Source organism: Saccopteryx leptura, chromosome 3, assembly GCF_036850995.1.
Source record: "Saccopteryx leptura isolate mSacLep1 chromosome 3, mSacLep1_pri_phased_curated, whole genome shotgun sequence".
Lineage (NCBI taxonomy): Eukaryota > Metazoa > Chordata > Mammalia > Chiroptera > Emballonuridae > Saccopteryx > Saccopteryx leptura.
This window is the reverse complement of record NC_089505.1, coordinates 339785237-339806095: the sequence shown is the minus strand read 5'-3', so window position 1 is coordinate 339806095 and position 20859 is coordinate 339785237. Positions and strand designations below refer to the sequence as shown.

General features: G+C 49.3%; 1 long non-coding RNA gene across 1 annotated transcript; it reads left to right on the top strand.

The window, feature by feature from the left end:
- The first annotated feature begins 10719 nt into the window (after positions 1-10719).
- Positions 10720-16645, top strand: LOC136398053 (uncharacterized). The gene is made up of 3 exons (XR_010749969.1): positions 10720-10851; positions 15971-16097; positions 16598-16645. It is a non-coding gene; the product is annotated as an uncharacterized lncRNA (long non-coding RNA).
- The last annotated feature ends 4214 nt before the right edge of the window (positions 16646-20859 follow it).

Here is a 20859-nt window from a genome sequence, read left to right as displayed (position 1 = left end):
GACTCCCGCATGTGCCCGACCGGGATCCACCCGGCACGCCCACCAGGGGCGACGCTCTGCCCACCAGGGGGCGATGCTCTGCCCATCCTGGGTGTCGCCATGTTGCAACCAGAGCCACTCTAGCGCCTGAGGCAGAGGCCACAGAGCCATCCCCAGCGCCCGGGCCATCTTTGCTCCAATGGAGCCTTGGCTGCGGGAGGGGAAGAGAGAGACAGAGAGGAAAGCGCGGCGGAGGGGTGGAGAAGCAAATGGGCGCTTCTCCTGTGTGCCCTGGCCAGGAATCGAACCCGGGTCCTCCGCACGCTAGGCCGACGCTAGTGTCTTCTTTTTTAAAAAATAAAAATATATCTATAAAAATGCATAGAAAAAAACGAATAGGTATATTCCAAAATCTATGGTGCAAGTGCTGTCTAGTCAAAGGCCAGCGGGAACACATGTGTTTGCGCTTATTGGCTTGTTGCCGTGACGGAGAGTGCACACACCATGGGCAGCGGGGCGTCTCGGCCTGAGGATGCTAAAGAGGAATTTGGATCAGATTTGGCCTTGTGGTTGTACTCAGAGGGATGGTTCAGGCAGGCAGGACTCTGCTTTGGATTAGATGCTGCCAGTAAGCAGAGCAATTTTTTTTTTTTTGAATGAAATCTTTTATTTTTTTTAATTTTAATTTATTCATTTTTTAGAGAGGAGAGAGAGAGAGACAGAGAGGAGAGAGAGACAGAGAGAGAGAAGGGGGAAGGAGCTGGAAGCATCAACTCCCATATGTGCCTTGACCAGGCAAGCCCAGGGTTTCGAACTGGCGACCTCAGCATTTCCAGGTCGATGCTTTATCCACTGCGCCACCACAGGTCAGGCAAGCAGAGCAATTTTTTGATTGGATATCTTAATTCGTATCAAGGCAAATGGAACGAGCCCATACTTGGCAAGGACAAAAACAATGGTCTCCCATTAGCCAATCTAGGGGGATGTTTGGTTATTTTTGTGGTTTGGACAATGCTCTTGTTTTTGTCTCACTCAGACGTGGTTTTGTTTTTATTTGGATCCTCACAGTCACAGTGGCCTTGGCTGGTGGTGTTCTGTGGAACTGGTCATGCTCACAGAAGACAGAGCCCCAGCTGTGAGCGCCAGGCCGGCTCCTGGCTGTCAGGAGGCGCTGCGCTCTCTCTCAGTGGGGGCACCTCTGAGTGTTGGGATTAAGGGTGATTTTCACTTTCTACCTCACATTCTGGATTTTTTTTTTTTTTACAATCATGTATTACATTTATCTTTAGAAAAATAGCTATTTTCTTTCTGGTGGGAAAAAAATCACTTATATAAGAAAATGCTAAACTAGATCAACCATTTGCCAGTGTGTCTGAAGGAAGGGACAGACAGTCCAGCACACTGAGTGCCCAGGAACACGAGTCATAAACATCTGACCAGCTCCACGTCCTGCAGAGCAGCTCTCCTCAAATACTCTCCCAGGAGTCAGGCTGGTTGTGCCAGCATTAGAGTTTAGATTGGATGGAAATTGGTGTTGCGCTTGACCTCATTCCAGGGTCCAGGTGGTAAGAAACATGGCTGGTTTATCAGCACTGGGTAGAGGCCACCTGGCACCTTGGATACCTGCGTGGTGGGGCTCCCAGGCAGGAGGCTGCGGCCCGGCCTAGAGCTCTGGCCTCAGCTTGGCCTGCATATTAGAATCACCTGGGAAATTTGACGCCCCCTCATCCGCCCCCAGGGATTAGCTGTCTGGACCAATTAAATCAGGATCCCTGGGGGCGGTGCCGGGGCGGAGCTTTTCTTTCCAGCTCCAGGTGATTCCTTCAACTTCTCTCTGCTCTGCGCTCACTGTGCTTGCGCCCTGCGCCTCCGACTTCTGTAATCTCCCCTCTCATCTTTCCTTCTTCCATCATCTCCTGTTCTGCTCAGACCTTCACTTCTCTCCTCCGAGTCACAGCTGTCCTCCACTCCCTGACTGATCTTTGTAAATGAAAATCAAGGTCACTGGTTCTCAGTCCTGGCCGCATATTAGAATCACCAGGGGAGACTGAAAAAGCACTTCGAGTGCCTGGGCCTCTCAAATCTCCTATTCCGTGGGCTTGGGGTGGAGCCCCAGCCCTGGTGTTGTTAAAAAGCTTCCCGGAGGATTTCCTGGGCAGCCAGCCTCAAGAACCATCGTTTGTGGTACTTTTCTTTCCTCGCCCAGCAGGAGCCCAGTGAATGAGCTAACCCATACACTGAGGCACAGAAATTCTTTAGGGCTCCTCTAGGGGAGTATGTCACGAAGGGGAGAGGACTGTCTCCCCCACTTTGCCAGAGAAGACCATGGAGCTCTGTCTGTTCGTGTATGGGGCCTGGGTGGTGCGTGGAAGCAACTCAGCAGCTGCCGTGATAGTACCTCGTGATGGGAAGGGCCCTGGCAAAGGAGGCCGGAGGAGGAGAGGGACAATCGATGGTCCTTGCTGATGTCCTGGAATGCTTAAAGAAAATTCTGCAGTGGACTGGCTCCTGCAGCAGCAATGAGGGGCATAAGCTGGGAATGGCATGCATCTCTTGGAACACTTGATTGTAAAAATGGATGCTATGGGGCCCCACTCACACCCCAGAGCCCCACCCACATCCCCCCTTTGGGACCCAGGGGCTCCTCTCCCAGCTGCAGGAGTGTTGCCTACTCCTACTGATGGGTCTCCTCTGTGTTCCCCCAGGAATCCCCCACAGCTGGGGGTTCAAGGCTGTGTCCCTTCCCTGAGGGCAGCCTGCATATAATGACTAGTCAAGGAAGGTTACAAAGACCCAGGCCCCTTCCCTTGTTTTAGGACACCCCAGCTTCAGCCCCACCCCACCCTCACCCCCATGGGATTCTGTAGGTTTGATTATTAGACCAGCCAGAATAACCTGGAGGGTAGGGAAGGTTCCTCCCTCCCCCCACAACCCGGTCCCACTGCCTTCACTCTCCCCATAGGGGCTATTCTGGTGTTCTCTCCAGTAAGCCATCCACATGCAAATCTAGACCTCAGTCTGTTTCCAGGGCACCTGACCTATGAGGGAGGAGAATATGTGTGTGGGTGAAAATGAACAGAGCCCGAGGGGTGAGAAGGGCAGTTGCATTACAGCTGCTTTGGGGGCTTCATGGTACATCTGTAGGTTCAAAGGACATGAAAACTGCAAAGTTGATCCTATCATTCCCCTGCTTAAAATTCCTCCTACCAACTGTGGGATAACTTCTGAGCTCCTCAGCATGGCTTGTGAGCTCTTTTGTCATGTGACTTGACCACCATGGCAGCTCCCTTTCCTCTCCCTTGCTCTCCAGACAATCAAACTGTCTGCAGTTTTCCAAACCACCAGCCTTCCCCCAACCACCTCACCCCCAGACTCCACACAAGCTCACCACTCCCTCTGCATTCAAGTCATCTGTCTCCTTGCTTCCGGTGGGGCAGCTGTGTTAGGCTTGTTTGCTAGTTTACCAGCTGCAAGCCCTTTGCCTGATGAGTGCGTGAGCAGCACCACGTGTGCATGGCCTATGTAAGGCTATGGCTGCTTGCGCTCAGGGGGGTTGCGGATGCGCGGGGTGCCTGCCCACCGCAGTGAGGGGCCATTTTGTGGTTTGTTTGCTTGAGAGGCGGTTTCCCCTGCCTGTGTGCTTGTCCGCCATTGTGAGACTTTATGAAACAGAATGGCCCAACCCTTTCCGGCGCCACAGTGTTTCTACCATCTGCCCGAATCCAGTGTGGACCTGGCATTACACTCCCCTTCTAGCCTGGATCACTGGGGAGGCTCAGGTCCTAGTCATCTGCCTCTCCAGGGCCCGGGCAGTGCTACATGAGGCTGCACAGGAATACCATGGCAGTGGCTGATTCATTCATTTTTTCTATAATTTATTTTTTACTATGATAAAATACATGTAACATAAAATTTATCATCTTAAAGTGTACAATTCAGTGGCATTTAGAATATTCACAGTGTTGTACAACCATCATCACTCTCTAGTTCCAGAACATTTTCACCACTCCCAAAGGAAACTCCCTCTTTATTAAGAACCCACTCCTCATTACCCTCTCCTTCCAGCCCTTGGCAGCCATTAATCTACTTTCCACCTCTCTGGGTTTGCCTATTCCGGATATTTTATATAAATGTCACCATACAATGTGTGTGTGGCCTTTTGTGTCTGGCTTCTTTTGGTTATAATGTTCATTCATGTCATAGCATGTATCAATACTTCATAATATTTGGTTGTATGGATATATCACATTCTGTTTATCCATGCATCAGTTGATGGACATTTGGGTTGTTTCCACCTCTTGGCTATTGTGAATAGTGCTGCTGTAAACATTCATGTACAACTTTTTTTATTTTTTTTTTATTTTTGTATTTTTCTGAACCTGGAAACGGGGAGAGACAGACAGACTCCCTCATGCGCCCGACGGGGATCCACCCGGCACACCCACCAGGGGCGATGCTCTGCCCACCAGGGTGCGATGCTCTGCCCCTCCAGGGCGTCGCTCTGCTGCAACCAGAGCCACTCTAGCGCCTGGGGCAGAGGCCAAGGAGCCATCCCCAGCGCCCGGGCCATCTTTGCTCCAATGGAGCCTCGGCTGCGGGAGGGGAAGAGAGAGACAGAGAGGAAGGAGAGGGGGAGGGGTGGAGAAGCAGATGGGCACCTCTCCTGTGTGCCCTGGCTGGGAATCGAACCCGGGACTTCTGCACGCCAGGCCGACGCTCTACCACTGAGCCAACCAGCCAGGGCAGTGTACAACTTTTTGTTTGAACACCTGTATTCCATTCCCTTGGCTATAAACTTAGGAATAGAATGACTGGATTATGGAGTAACTTGTTTAACTTTTTGAGGAACTGCCAAACTGTTTTCCCCAGTGCTGCACCATTTTACATTCCCACCACAGTGTAGGAGGGTCCCCATGTAATTTCTCCACGTCCTCTCTAATACTCATTTTCTGTTTTGCTTTGTTTTTCTTTATAGCCATCCCAGTGAGTGGGAAGTGGTATCTCATTGTGGTTTTGACTCGTTCCAAATGTATTTTTGACTCCTTACTGTGTCAGGCACTGGGCTAGGCACTGGGGATAGTACAGAGAACACAGCAGCAAAGGCTATGCTTTTGTGGACGCTCCGCAATAGTGGGGGGACGACACAGGAGAAAGGGGTTAGGACACCTGACTTCGTTAGTGAGCAGGGACATCAGAACTTCCCGGTTGCAGCTAGGAAAGAAGAAAAGTGAGCCCTGGGCCTCTTCTACCTCTCCTCACCCTGGCAGGGCAGAGCAGAGTCTGCAGACTCCCAGGCTTAAAGGCCCAGCCAGGGGAGAGGTTCAGATGGGTGAGTGCACAGGCATCTGTGTAAGGGGAATGGCCTATGGCACACTGGGGAGCCCCAACTCTGCCTCAAAGGGCAGGTGCTGCTTGGCACCAGTCTCTTACTGCCAAGTGGCGGTGTAGACCTGGGCTTGGCCACACTCTGGGTGGAAATACAATTTTTTATATGAAAGCTTCCCATTTTTACATGACAGCACAGACATTTTTAAAACATTACCTTGGGGCCAATTTTGGTGAACTGTCCACCAATTTGTGATTCTGACCTGGATTTGCTTCTCAGATGCAGAGTCTTTCGTAAGGTCAGGATCCTGGGGGCAAACTGGGGAATGTGCCTCCAGAGAAGCCTCCGTTCTGACTGCTACACACGCACGCACACACACGCACGCACGCACGCACCCTGCCCCAGCCTCAGTGGTCTGATGCCCACTGGTGTTTGAAAACAAACCAGAGTTGCAAGGAAGGCAGCTTCCCACATCATGGAGGGCTGGGCAGACAGGATCATGTTCCCTGTTCGTGCCAGGGGAGCGCCCGTGGCCCGGTCCCAGTTTCTCAGTGCACACAGCAGTCCAGAGCACTACTTCCATGTGCCAGGAGCAGGGGAGGGCAAGGGAGGGGCCTGCAGGAAGGGCACGCCCCCCTCCCCAGCCTGCTCTGGCTCTGCTCAGCCCCACGTGCTCAGATGCCCGTCCCAGTGGCTTTTACCCTAGTGGGCAGTGCGACGGCAAGCCCTGCCGCCTGTAGCCTCCCGGTGAACTTTGTCTGGATGGAAACCCTTTCCTGGGAGATGACCCAAATAGGAACGTGGAGTTCTAGGGGAAGGCAGCGGCAGCCTCCGCACTGCCTAGGGGTTGACACATGGCGGTTAAGCAATATGTTTGTTGGTCTCTTGCAGTTGGTCACAACTGCAATTAAAACTAGCAGTTCTCTGGCGGGGGTGTCTGTTCTGAAAATCTGCCGGGACTTCTTTCACGTGAAGCCCCTGCCTCCGTAGGTGTTTATTCTGAAGCCACTGCGACACTTCAGCGGGTTCCCCTGGCCGCTCAGGCTGCTCTGAGGGGCTGGTGTTCCAACCCCGTGTTTACAGGTGCCCATTGCTCAAGAACTCCGTACAGGTTCCTTCCCCCTCTGTGGCCCCTGTCGGCTCTCAAGAGGCGAGGCATATGGAAAGAGCAACTAGGTTTGTTGGCAAAGTGAGTGACATGGAAGACAATGTACAATACGTCTGGTGTTTGTTTTTATGGGGATGTGATCAGAGAGAGCCACTCCATTCATCCACCAGCCCCCAAATGTTCGTTTATAAGTTACACCTAAAGAAGGAACCGTGGTTGATTTTCCCAGTAGGAAATAACAAGGAGCAAATTAATAAGCTTTATGTTTCCATGTATGTTTCTATCCCTAAAGGATCTATTTAAGTAAAGTCTTCCGCCTAGATTACTCTCAGCAAGTAATTTTATTGTTAAGAACCATAATCAACATAAACTATAACTGCTGTAAAGCTATATAGCAGTCTTCATACCTGTAATAAACTATCAAGCTTTGTAGAGGGTACGGGCAATAGCAACAAAGCGGCTACTGCGGGCCAAGCTCTGTGCTAAGTAGTAGTTCACTTGGATTATTTCACTTACCCTCTACAACCCTGTCAGATTTAATCCTCAGAACCACTCAACCAAGGAAGTAATATCACTGTTTTTTCAGATGAAGAAACTTAACCTTAGGTCGAACATACTAGATATTTTGCATGGTTTCTATCAGGTAATCCTTTGGCCAGTCCTGTGAGATTCCCTGCTCAACAGTCCTATGAGGAAGTATTATTATGGTATTACTAATGGATGATGGAACTGGAATGTGGGGTGTTCCATGGGCCAGTGGCCACACAGCCATGAGGTAGAGGAGATAGGATTCAAGCTGTGGGAGATGTAGCTCTAAGCATACCCCTTAAGCTCTAAGTTATAACAGACAAGGAAACACAGCGTAGACCAACAGACACATGACAGTATGTTCATTGTGTCAGTGTTTGTAAAGAGGAAAAAGCTAGAAACCACCTAAATGCCCATCAGTAGGGGAGGATCACATCAGTTAGGGCTCCACATTATTAATGATACATGCAGCTATTAAGCTGAGCAAGGTGGCTTTTATATGTGCTGATGAGGAATGATATACACGATATATTAAATAAGAAAGGCTAGATACTAAATAATATGCATAACATACCACTTCAAATATGAGGTACATCATATTGTATCAGTCAGGGGTATACTTGTATTGGGTAATGTGAGAATAACTTAATAAAAGGAGTATTTATAGAGTTGTGGACTAAATAGGGAGAAATCACCAGGTATTGTGGCATGTAACACTGGGGCTCCAATCCCACCGGCTGGAACCCAGAGATAGAGACAATGGTGTGGAAGGGCTACTCACAGAAGCTGAGTAATGTTACTCCATAGAAGAATATAGTTTATCCACTGAGACAGCCAGGGAGGGAGATGGGGAAATCAATGTCCTGACCTCACTCTTCTCACCCTCCGATCTCCACCTGGTGCTCCCCGTTTGCCAAACCCACCTGGAAGCCAGAAGATGAAGGAGACCCTTGCTGCAGGTCAGCCTCCTGGGCACGTAGGGCTGGAGGGTGCAGAAACATGGAAAGCGACCTGGAGGACCAGTGGAAGGTTCCCAGCACGTTAATTCTTAGATACATCTTTGTAAATGCTTAGCAAAAGGATCTGAGAGGGTGAATCCCAAGTTGTTTAGGGAGGTTTTCTCTGGGTAAGCAGGACAAGGGAGGGGCCTTCAGCTTTTACTTTATGCTCTGTATTGAGTTACAACAGAAAAAGAGGCCCAGCTTGGGGCCTCTGCGGAGGAATGGTGGGCAGATTGCATTTTCCTAGATGGCTGCATCAATATGTGTCCCACACCATGCACTCTTCACATAGTGTGACGTTGACCCTCCTCCATGGAGAGATGGAGTCTGGTTTTTATCTCCTTAAATTAGGTGGGCCTTTGAAATTGTCTGACCAACCAAGTGCTGCGAAAGTGCCATTGAGTGACTTCTGGCGCTGGATTGTAGGAGATGGGATGGTTTCTACGTGTCTCTCTGAGCGTGTGCCTGCGAGCCCTGAGCCACCATGCACCACCCTCAGGCTGCCATGCTGGAGAGACCATATAGCTTGGCCACATAGCACTGCTGAGAGATGTCTGAGGAGCCCCAGCTGCAGCAGCCCTGGCCTGGGCAGCAGACAGGTGAGTGCAGAACCCTTCAGATGACCCAGCCACCCCTGTGGGGCTGCAGTGCCATGAGAGACCCCCTGAGCCAGAATCACTCAGATGAACAGGCCCCAAATTCATGACTCTTAAAAAGTGAGAGAGATAATAAATGAATACCATTGTTTTAAGCTGTTTGGGGATGACTTGTCATTCAGGAATAGGTCATGTACAGGCTAACAAAAGAAGCATGAGAACTAATTTCCAACAGCCCACCTGGCATCCAACCGAGACAGTCACCGTAGAAGACAGAACAGAGAACAGTCTTTGTGGCTCTCCATCCTTGAGCATCTTGTCCTTCCCACTCAGTGTTCTCTGCCAGCCTGTCTCAAGGACCTCTCCTGTTCCACCAGTGCTCGTTCTGGGCTTCCCCTTCCTCCTCTGCTCACCCACATTTCCTTTCAGAGCAACCCATCTGAGCCGTCTCATTTCCTCTCCGCCCCCGTGGGCTCCGAGGCTCCTGGCCCACGGGGTTTTGAGTGGCTGGATTTGGACCGCTCTCACTTGCCTCAGCTGTGCTGTGGACTTTGGGCACTTGGGTCCCAAAAGGACTCTCTACCCCCTTTTTTTGGAACTGGCATCTCCCACTGCTCTAACCAAGAATTGGAATGAGAACTAACATGTGACCACAGATTCCTGCCCCTGGCCCCCTGTAGACCAACTAGGAGTGAGCGCTGACCCAACAGGCAGTAGGAGCCCTCTTCCGGAAGCTGCCAACTTGAGAGCACAGAGAGAGGGCAGTCTGGTCTCCTGTGGGGGCTGAAGGTGGCCCTGGGCTGCCGGAAGCCAGGTTCCCTCTACGTGTGGAGGCAGTCAGGCTGCAGTAGGGGAGAGTCACTCTACCTGAGAGGGAAAGAGGAACTCAGACCAAGAGAGGAGTCCAGGGGTGGGGGGAGGAGGACTGACATAAGCCGGCGGCACATACATCTTTTTACCTGTTTGATCTAAAGAAACAGGACAGTGTAGGAGATAGGAGGAACCACATCGCTTAGTTTTTTGGGTTTTTTTTTTTAAGATTTGTTTTTATTCATTTTAGAGAGCAGAGAGAGAGAGAGAAGAGGGGAAGGAGCAGGAAGCATCAACTCCCATATGTGCCTTGACCAGCCAAGCCCAGGGTTTCGAACTGGTGACCTCAGCATTCTAGGTTGATGCTTTATGCACTGTGCCACCACAGGTCAGGCACATTGCTGAGTTCTAATCCTAGCTTGCCAAGCTGTGTGACCTTGGGCAGGTACTCAGTGAATTAACATGTAAATGGGGACAATAATAATAATTCCTTCCTCATAGAGTTGTTGAGAGGAATAGGCAGTTCAAGTTCAGAGAGCTTACAAAGGTCCTGAAACACTGTAGATGCTATGTACCGTATCACCTATTATTACTTTTACTTTGTTTAGATCTTCTGTCACTTTAGCTGGAGAAGATTTTGTTTGTTTATTTGTTTGTTTGTTTGTTTTTGTATTTTTCTGAAGTGAGAAGCAAGGAGGCAGAGAGACAGACTCCTGCATGCACCCGACTGGGATCCACTCAGCAAGCCCACCAGGAGGCAATGCTCTGCCCATCTGGGGCATTGCTCCACTGCAACCGGAGTCATTCTAGTGCCTGAGGTGGAGGTCATGGAGCCATCCACAGTGCCCGGGCCAACTTTGCTCCAATAGAGCACTGGCTGTGGGAGGGGAAGAGAGAGACAGAGAGGAAGGACAGGGAAGGGTGGAGAAGCAGATGGGTGCTTCTCCTGTGTGCCCTGACCAGGAATTGAACCCAGGACTTTCACACGCCAGATGAACACTCTACCACTGAGCCAACCGGCCAGGGCCTAGCTGGAGAAGTTTTTATCAAAACTAAACCTTCCCCACTTGCCTCTGGATTAATGTTCCCAAGAGCCCATATGTCCCAGGAGCAGGAAATTGCCAAGCCACACAGGTGTGCCAGGAAATGTCAATCAGAAGTGTTTCCCCCGTGCCTTGCGCTGGGGCCTTGGCATCCATCACCAGACTGTCCTGTTCCCACACCTTGAGCGGGTGAAGTCAACTGGGCTCCTCTCCCTGCCCTTTGGCCTACTCAAGCTGTTTACCGACTTCTTCTCTCTGATCTGGAAACCAGACACCCTCCTTGCCAGTGTTCGTCTGGCTGCACCCCGGCCCCGCCTGGGTCTTTGTACCGACAGGAAAGCAGGTGTGAAGCTGGGTTATGGAAGAGCAAGCAGAAAACGCAAACTCTCAGGATGTTTGTTTCAGTTTCTCTCTGTTATTTGGCCTCTATTAAATATTTGTGTTTGCCACCATCATCCAGGTAACTGAGTTAGAGGAACGAGGGGACTTCTGGGAAGAGAAAGAATGAAAATAAATTTGATTCAGTGGGGATTTGCTGGGATCCTACTCCTTGTATGGAGAAGGTTGGAACTGATGGAGGCCCTTATAAAGGCAGTGGCTAAACAACAACTCCCTGCAAGAGAACCTCTTTCTATTTCCACCCAGACTTCTACGGCCACCTCTGGCTTCTGGGAGGGGCTGGAGTATGCTGCTGGCTTGGGGCGTGTTAGAAGGCAAGGTTGGGAGTAAGCAAAAGTGAGCGGCAAATACCAAGGTGGAAGTGGTGATCCCAGGAGCTGGCTGGACAGGTGCACTCAAATCCAGACTGTGGCCTGGGAGCTCCAGACCAGTTCCAGGTGTAGATCTGATGTGAAAGAGCAGGACAGGTTCTGTCTGAGCTTCCAGTGTGTGACACAGAGGTGGTGGGAGAGCCAGCCTGGGAGAATAGGAGGGACCCTAGCTGAAGAGACTGTCCAGGCAGCCTGCCCTCTCACTGAAATGTCCTGCAATGCCTAGAATTTGGAGAGACTTGTGACTGTCTAGAGACAACAGTCCTTGGGACTATAGTGTCACAATCTTCCCCAACCCCATTAGCCAGTGGGGAGAGAGGGACTGTGGTGTCTGTGGTGTCCAGGGATGGGACAGGCGACAGGGATTTGAACATACCTGTGGACTAGGAGGCCGGGCAGGGGCTAGGACAGCATTTGGCATTTGGCTAAGAGAGCCCCAAATTTGATTCATAACAAAAAAGAGAAGTACAGAATTCTTTATTTCCCAAGAAGGCTAAGATGTATGAGCATCTTGTTATATTTAGTCAAATATTTGGTTTGGGCTAGTTAGTCTTGAAGGCCCCTTCATTCATGCATCATGAATCGTGAATTCAATCATTGCTTCTTCATTTACTCACCCAATAGCTCCAAGCTCCTCTGTGCAAAGCACTGTGCTAGGCATAACACTTCTACTCACAGAGCTTCGCATACAGTGTGGATTATCTCGTTTAACTCTCAGTTTAATTCTGTAAGTTTAACTCTACTGCAGCGGTTCTCAACCTGTGGGTCACGACCCCGGCGGGGGTCAAACGACCAAAACACAGGGGTCGACTAAAGCCATCGGAAATACATATTTTATTTAAAAATGTATTGTATAATAAATATGTATTTTCCGATGGCTTTAGGTGACCCCTGTGTTTTGGTCGTTCGACCCCCGCCGGGGTCACGACCCACAGGTTGAGAACCGCTGCTCTACTGTGACAATCTATGAGCCTCTGTGATCATTTATTCAAAAAAGGCTTCCTGTGTGCCCACTATGTGTCAGGCCCTGTTGTAGGTACTGGGAACAGGATTAAGCCAATGCTACTGGGGTGAGATGCAATTAGCTGGGAACAAATGCATAAATGAGATAATTTAAAGCCACAGCATTAAGTGAACTGAAGAAAGTAACGGGGATGTGGGGGGGGGGGGTAGTGGTTGGTGACAGTCATGTCTCCCGTACCCCTGCTGTCTTCCTAGATGAGTAAGAAGGAAGCTAGAACACCCGGGCCTCTGCTAAGTGGAACTTTCAGGCTAGTCAAAGTGTGAGCTGGGCCAGGAGATGCGAGAACCCACTTGTACCATTCCGCCAAGGTGGTGACAAGTTATTATTTATGACAATCCATTCCCAAGCATGAAGTGCTTGGCTGGTTCTAGAAGCTGGCAGGTGTCACAAGGGCTTGTGCTACAAAAAGCATGTATTGTGGGTCAGTTTGGGGTCATAACCCCTTTAGAATATATTTGGGTAACTTTTTAAAAAACACATTTTATTATTAAAAAGGCAAATTATAGACACTATAATAGATTGGGAAGATATAAAATGGTATACATTACAAAATGTGTCTCCCTTTTGGCCCCTGAGCGCTGGCCCCAGACGCGCCCACCCTGGCCACTGCTCTGTCCAGGCTCGGGTAACCGAGGGGTCTGTGTGGTTCCCCTGCTGGTCCGTGGGCTTCTTACACACTTGCATGCAGGTTAATACCCCTAAAACTTTACAGCCCTTTAACTTCCCCTTCTGCCAGAAAGACGGGCCTGCGACCTGGAGAGAAGGCCCAGGGAGAATTCCAGAGGCCTCTGTGAGGCTCTTATAGGGAGGAATGAAGCAGGTCCTGTCTGAATGGCAGCAGATCCCAGCGTGGCTGAGAGCCCAGCCTGAGTTTAGAATCAGCAGACCTAGGCCCAAAGCCTGGCTCTGCCTCTTTCTAGCTGAGTGACCTCTCCAAGCCCAGGCTTCTCCTTTGTAGCTGGGGACAGTCATTACTCCAGTGAGACACTATGAAGATTACATAAGCTAATGCAATTAGGCACATGGCCCCATACTTGGCACACAGCTAAGCAGCAACAAGTGGGTGCTTCTTCTTCTTTCTTTTCTTTTTTTCTTTCTTTTTTTCCCTCATGCACCCTGACCGGTATCCACTCAGCAACCCTGTCTGGGGATGATGTTCGAGCCAACCAAGCTATCCTCAGCACCTGGGGCCGATGCTCCAACCAATAGAGCCACTGTCTGTGGGAGGAGAAGAGGGAGAGAAAGGGTGAAGTAGGGAAAGAGAAGCTGATGGTTGCTTCTCTTGTGTGCCCTGACCAGGAATCAAACCTGGGACATTCATACACCGGGCTGACATTCTATCCATGGAGCCAAGTGGCCAGGGCCAAGTGGATGCTTTTTGTAGTGACCATGGAGTGGGTTCCAGGCACCCCTTCACTTTGCATTTGTATGCAGAAGTACTCATGTCAAGGAGCACTCTCGCCAAAGTGTACGGGCCACAGACAACGTGCATGTGTCTGTGTCTTGGGGTGGAAGTTGAAAGTCAATTCTACTGGTTTTGCTTTGGTAGGTCCCAGGTTCTATTCTTAGATTTGCCACCCACCCTTGTCCAATTATGAGCATGTCATTTGCATCTCTGGACCTCAGTTTCCTCATCTGTTTGATGTCAAGGCTGGTCTTAGTCATCTTTAGGTGCCTCCTACCCTCACATGCCAGGATTCTTTGCTCAGGCAAGTAAGCTGGGTATGTGCCCTCACAGCTCTGGCTTCAGGGACAGAAACTGACCTGGAGGGGGACCTGGGAAGCCCGTTTCCCCTAGCATGAGCAACGATGGGCTCTCACCACCTTCTCAACACTCTCTTCTCACCCATGTTTTCGGTGTCTCGTTCTCTTCCCTGACCAAGTTTCTGGGAACAGCTGTGCATTCCCAAGGCTCTCAGTTAGCCCGGGAAGGTTCTGCGAGCTCAAACAAGGCTCAACGGTGAGGGAAGTTGAGTCAGAGGGTAGGGATCAGCCAGAATCAGACTCATAAGTGCCAGGAACAAACATACCCAGCTGGCACCCATCGTGGGCAGATGGGACAAAAGCTACTGTGGCTGTCACCCCAGAGCTGGGCCCCAGGCTGCTGTTGTCAAGAACGGGGGGGGGGGTGCTGTGAAAATGAACCCTCTACAGCTGGCAGCTGTGGGGCACGGGCCCAGTTGTGCCCGTGGCCATGTGCAGACCTGAGCTCTCGCTCGACAGGTCTGCCTTCTGCAACGTGGTGATGAGAGAGCTTCCTGGCAGGCACAGAAACTCCATAATGCCTCCAGGGGAAGGAGCACTGTGGGAAGCTACCTGTTACAGCAGTGTTACAGGAGGCCACACTGGAAAGAGCTCTGCTGTGATTGCTCCTGCAGATGAAGTTCACTGGGGGGTATGGGGACCTGCTCTGTAGAGCCATAAATTCCATGGTTCTTCCATAATCTCCACTTACAAAGGAGAGTTCAGAAAGCAAGGCAGCACTTCAGTGGTGTGGCCTACCTGCTGTGGTCTGTGTTCATGCCTTGTTTCCGCAGATCGACGGGAAGCCATGGAGGGCAGGATACCTCTTGGTAGTAGCCTCCCCGTCTGCCCCCATCCCATCCCCACCTTACTCACAGTCCAGGGCCTCATGTGAAGGTGGTCCGGGTGTTTGCTGCTAGGGAGGAAGAGAAGCTGGGGCATGACCCATGAGTGTGCGGAAGGCTGAGCGTCTCCCGAGAAGAGGGAACAGAGCCTCCTGTCTGCCCCGCTGCACCCCACACTCTCCCCAAGTGGCCCCATGCGCGGACTGTGCACCTGCCCAATCCCCAAACCCTTGAGGAAGACGCAATGATGCCGTGCCCTCTGGGGCTTTTTGCTGCAGGCTCTCTGCCCCTCCTTCCTAGATCTCGTCACACATCCTGTGGCTGCTGAAACCTGAGGGGACCCCACGTGAGAGACACAAAGCCCATGTGGACATCTGGAGCTTCCACTTAGTTCTTGTTGTTTTGGGGCTGTTGTCTGTCCCTCTGTGAGTTTTCTTCTGGGAAAACAAGGCCTTTCTGGAAAGGTCCCTCAACGCCAGTCCTGCCGAGCCAAGGGGAGGGGCTCTTTGGGAGACTGGCTGCTTTGCCCGTTGGGGCTCTCCTGTCTGCTTCTCTCCTCGCAGCTGGGGTGCCCACCTAGCCCCACCAGCCACACACGGGAAGAAGTTATGGAAGGGCCTCTGCCTCCTTCCATCCGTGTGCTGGACTTGTGTTAGCAGGGTCTTCTTCTACCCTTTTCCAGAGCTAGGATCTCTTCCTTACTCATGGTAGTCTGGATAATGGCCATCTTTATAACGTGGGATAGTCTGGAACTGGGAATGTGTAACCTTAATGGTCAAAAGGTCTTTGCAGATGTGACTCGGTCACAGATCTGGAGATGGGAAGCTTTTCCTGGGTTATCCGGCGGGCCCGATATAATCACAAAGGTTCTTATCAGAGGGTGGCAGGAGGTCAGAGTGCAGAGAAGATGCTACACTCCTGGCTTTCAAGAAGAAAGAATGGACCATGAGCCAAGAAATGCAGGGAGCCCTAGAAACTGGGAAAGGTGAGGAAAAGGATTCTGCCCTAGAGCTTCTGGGAGGCCTGCAGCCTTGGTGATTTTAGATTTCTGCTCTCTAGAACTGTAAAAGAGTAAATTCATATTGTTTAAAACCACCACAGTTGTGATAAATTCTTACAGCAGCAACTGGAAATGAATACGAACATGAAAAAATGCACTGGCTCCTCCTGGATTTTCTTTTCTTTCTTTTTTTTTAGCATCTATTGATGAATATAACACATGACAAAATGCCACCTCAAATTCGGTATTGCACTTCAAGTTTGTTAACCACACAGCAGCAATAAACACCTGAGAAGCAATGAAGTCACAGCCAGTTCATAGCAGGTGATGGATTCATTCACTCATTCATTCATTTATTCATTTGTTCACTTGTTTTGTTGTATTGGAAAAGCGAGAAACAGACGTCTTGCCATCCAATTAAGTAGCCAAATTAAGGAGTCTTTAATTTAAAGCTGGCAACCGAACGGAGACCTAAGTCATTTCAAATCAATGCGGCCCCAAACACAGTTTGGGGCTAGCTTTTAAAGACAAAATTACATACTGATTGGGGAATGGGGAGGAGGAGAAGTGAGCAGTAAAACAAAGCAGTGAAACAAGCTCTTTTACAATGTTTATCTATAAGATTAATTCAGGGAGAAACATTCTGGGAACACCTGCAACCTTGCGGGGTTATCTAAGGCCATAGCCTAGGAACCTAGCCTCAAGGCTAGGGGTAGGGAGTCTTTTTAGAAAAAGTAAGTTCTGCTAAAAGTCTCTTTGTTTTAGAGAAAGTAAGTTCTGCCAAAAATTACCCATGCTTAGAGCCTTTCTTTTCTATATTTCAGTTTGTTCTGAATGTGACCTCTGACCCAGGCTGTCCGATTTGAATCTCAGTTCTACCAGGTAAAGCCATGTGACCTTGAGCACTTTCTCTGTACTTCCGTGTCCTCATCTATAGGTGGAAATACTGATATTACCTATCCTATATTATTACGAGGATCAAATGACTTCATGTGCAAAAAACATTTGGGAAAATGCTTGGCATGCTCTAAGTGCTATAAAAGAGAGGATTATTATAATTTTTATTAAAAGATAGGATAACTGGTTCGATTCCCGGCCAGGGCACACAGGAGAAGCGCCCATTTGCTTCTCCACCCCTCCGCCGCACTTTCCTCTCTGTCTCTCTCTTCCCCTCCCGCAGCTGAGGCTCCATTGGAGCAAAGATGGCCCGGGCGCTGGGGATGGCTCTGTGGCCTCTGCCTCAGGCGCTAGAGTGGCTCTGGTCGCAACATGGTGACGCCCAGGATGGGCAGAGCATCGCCCCCTGGTGGGCAGAGCATCGCCCCTGGTGGGCGTGCCGGGTGGATCCCGGTCGGGCGCATGCGGGAGTCTGTCTGACTGTCTCTCCCTGTTTCCAGCTTCAGAAAAATGAAAAAAAAAAAAAACAAAAAAAAAAAAAACAAAACAAAAAAACAAAAACAACAACAACAAAAAAAAAAGATAGGATAACTGGCCCTGGCCAGTTGGCTCAGTGGTAGAGCATCAGCCTGGCATGTGGAAGTCCTGGCTTCCATTCCTGGTCAAAGTACACAGGAAAAGTGATCATCTGCTTCTCCAACCCTCCTCCTTCTCTCTCTCTCTCTCTCTCTCTCTCTCTCTCTCTCTCTCTCTCTCTCTCCTTTCTCTCTCTCTTCTCCTCCTGCAGCCATGGCTCAAATGGTTTGAGCAAGTTGACCCCAGATGCTGAGGATGGCTCTGTGGCCTCGACTCAGGTGCTAACATAGCTCAGTTGCTAAGCAACAGAGCAGCAGCCCCAGACAGGCAGAGCATCACCCCATAGGGGGCTTGCCAGGTGGATCCCAGTTGGGGCGCATGCAAGAGTCTGTCTCTGCCTCTCCGCCTCTCACTTAATAAAAAGAATAAAGAAAAAAGACAGGATAACTGCAAGAGACACATTATTTGCTCTTTCAATGGGTAATGTGCAAATAAGTTTTAGTCCTGCTTTACTTTACTGTACTTTTATTTTTTAGTATCTGCCAAGAATGCCTTGCAGAGAAGAAAGTACCACTGGTACCTCAAGTCAAGGTAAACACATTCTTTTCTAATGGGTTCTCAGCCTGATCATGAAGCCCAGTTCCTTAGACATTCATTGCTTCCATCAGCCAGACCTGGAAGACAAACCCTACTCCAGGTCTAATTTTTTTTATTAGAACCCTCCAAACAGGACTGGGGTCTCCAAATCACTGGGCAGCTGAAAGAACAGGTGCCTGCACAGCAGCCGTTTACTTCTTTATTTGGGTATGAGGCTGCAATATGACCAACTCCACGGGGTAAGTTGGACTGGGTTAAACCTGTTATGTATCCCCTTTACCTTTGCCAATTGGCTAGGGTTTGTGAACAGTTCTAGCGAATTACAGGTAAGTAAAAGTCTAATGATGGATTTCTGGGAAAGTTTTCTTTTTTCCTGATAAAAAGAAAATGTTTAGTTATGGTTTGGTCAGGAAAGAAGACATCACTCTTAAGTATCTCAAGCTGGAGAGGGTTTAATAAAGGGGCCTCAGTGGCTACATAACTGCTGAAAGGGCCGGAGGAACAGACATTCATGCCAGCCAGCCCCTCGCTCAGGTTGCCGCTGGCTTTCAGAGTCAGGAAGCTGCAGCTCTCGTGGAGGCTGCAGTGAGGACCACAGCCCTCTGAAGACCACAGCAGGTGAATTTTAGGCAAATTCCAAGAGGCCACTACAAAATCTCAAGTTCGTTCTTCTCTTTCTTCTTCCTAATCTTGCACAGGTACACTCTAACACAGATTGTTGCTAGCAAGGGATTCTGGGATCTGTAGTTCCCAGGCTCTCAGCCTCCACAGTGAAGGTAGGGAATGGTGTGAAGACACTCTGGGACAAAAAGGGAACATTTCTCTTCTTACTTTTGTACTTTTTTTTTTTTTTTTTTGAGAGATAGAGAGATGAGAAGCATTAATTCATAGTTGAGTCACTTTAGTTGTTCATTGATTGCTTCTCATATGTGACTTGACTGGGGTAGCTCAAGCTGAGTGACCCATTGCTTAAGCCAGCGACTTTAGGCCCAAGCCAGCAGCCTTGGGCTTCAAGCCAGTAACCCTTGGGCTCACACTAAGGATAACAGGATTATATGGATGAGCCTGCACTCAAGTTGGTGACCTTGGGGTCTTGAACCTGGGTCCTCAGCATCCCAGGTTGACATTCCATCCATTGCACCACCACCGGTCAGGCCTACCTTTGTACTTTTTCCCCCCTACCTTTGTACTTTTAATTTATTTTTAAATTAGGACAAGAAGCATGGAAAAGATATAACCAATCCTGTGACTATAAGGTGAAGGATTAATTTACTCATTCATTCATTTTTAAAATTTAATTATTTATTTTTTAAGTGAGAGAAGGGGAGATAGTGAGACAGACTCCCACATGCACTCCAAACTGGGATTTACCCAGCAACCCCCATCTGGGGTCAATGCTTGAATCAACAGAGCTATTTTTAGTGCCTGAGGTTGACAAACTTGAACCTACTGAGTCAACCTCAGTGCCTGGGGTCACACTGGAACCCGCTGAGCCATTGGCTGTGGGAAGGAAAGAGGGAGAGAAGGGGGAGAGGGAAGGGGAGAGAAGCAGATGGTTGCTTCTCCTGTGTGCTCTGAACAGGAACCAGGATGTTTATACACCAGGTTGGCGTTGTATCCACTGAGCAAACTGGTCAGGGCATTTATTCCTTTTTTAACTCACATGTATAGGGGATCATCCTAGGCAGAAGCTCTGACCCTTGACTCTCACTGGCCATTTGGCTACGTTGCAGCACTAATGAGGACAAAGATAACTGCAATTAATTTTTTAACACTTTTAAAAAAACATTTTGCTGAAAACCATACTGTTTTATATGCATTATCTTATTTCATCCTCAGCCATACCAAATGATTCAGTACATACACACTCTATACCTGAAGCATAAAATGAGCGCTACCAAGAAGACGTGAACTGAAGACTCATCATGTTCCTGGCCCTGTTCTGAACTCAGTACACATTTTCACTTATTTAATTCTTCCAACACCCCTGAAGGTTTTAGCATCACCTTTTTCATGTGGTTGAAAAAACTAGAAACCAAGGCATAGAAAAGTTCAGCTACTCGCCCAAGGTGGAGCTGAGATGTGAATTCAGGTAGTTTGGATCAGAATCTGTACACCTAATCACTACTCTATGAGAGAGGTTAATAACAGTGGCTGCCTTTCAGGGAGGGGACACTGTGAGCCAAGTTGTATTGGGGCTTTACTTTTACTGCATATCCTTTTGTATTATTTGACTTTTCCATAAGTTTTTCAAAAGATAAATAAAGGTATTTCCAAGCAGAGGAGAGTCTACCTAGCAAATTCCTATTTATCCTTCAAAGTTCAGCTCCTCTGGGAAGCCTTTCTGATTCTTCTCTTAAATCTTTGTCCTTCTTTTCCTCTCTGTGTCTGTATCTAGTACCTGGTATACACTTGGTTTCCAAGAAATGTTTGTGAACGGAACATCCTCTAAAAGCCACCTGGTACCTCCCAGCTCCCTGACCCTCCTATAATTTGTCCTAGAACACTGCCTTTCTAGTGTGATTCCTTTGCTCAGAAAACTCTCAGGGATCCCCGTTAGGTCTGATCTGGCCCGATGGTCCAGCTTGACCTCAGGCTGGCCTCACCCGACCTCGCTAATCTTGTTCACAGTGCTTCAAATTTGACCCCTTCACCAGGACAGCTTTCAGGAGGCGAGGCCAGGTACCCCAAGCCTCAGGAAGAGCTTTTTCCTCTGGCTTCTCTCCATGGGATCTGCACCACCACAATTTAGCTTAGATCTGTCTGGGCTGCCTGTTACTATCCCCTGTCCCAGGAATCAGCAAGCAGCATGGCAGTTCTCCTTCCTCCTCTGTCCCCTTCTCATCAGGATGGCAAAATAAACTCAACCAACCTCCAGGAGTGTGACAAGGAAAACTTTGCTACAAAGGTTGGGTCACCCACCCCATTGGTCTGTCAGCTTATGGATTTCCTTGCTTCTTCTAAAAGTCCTTTTCTGCCCACGTCTAAGAATGAAGTCCAAACTGTCTAACAGCCC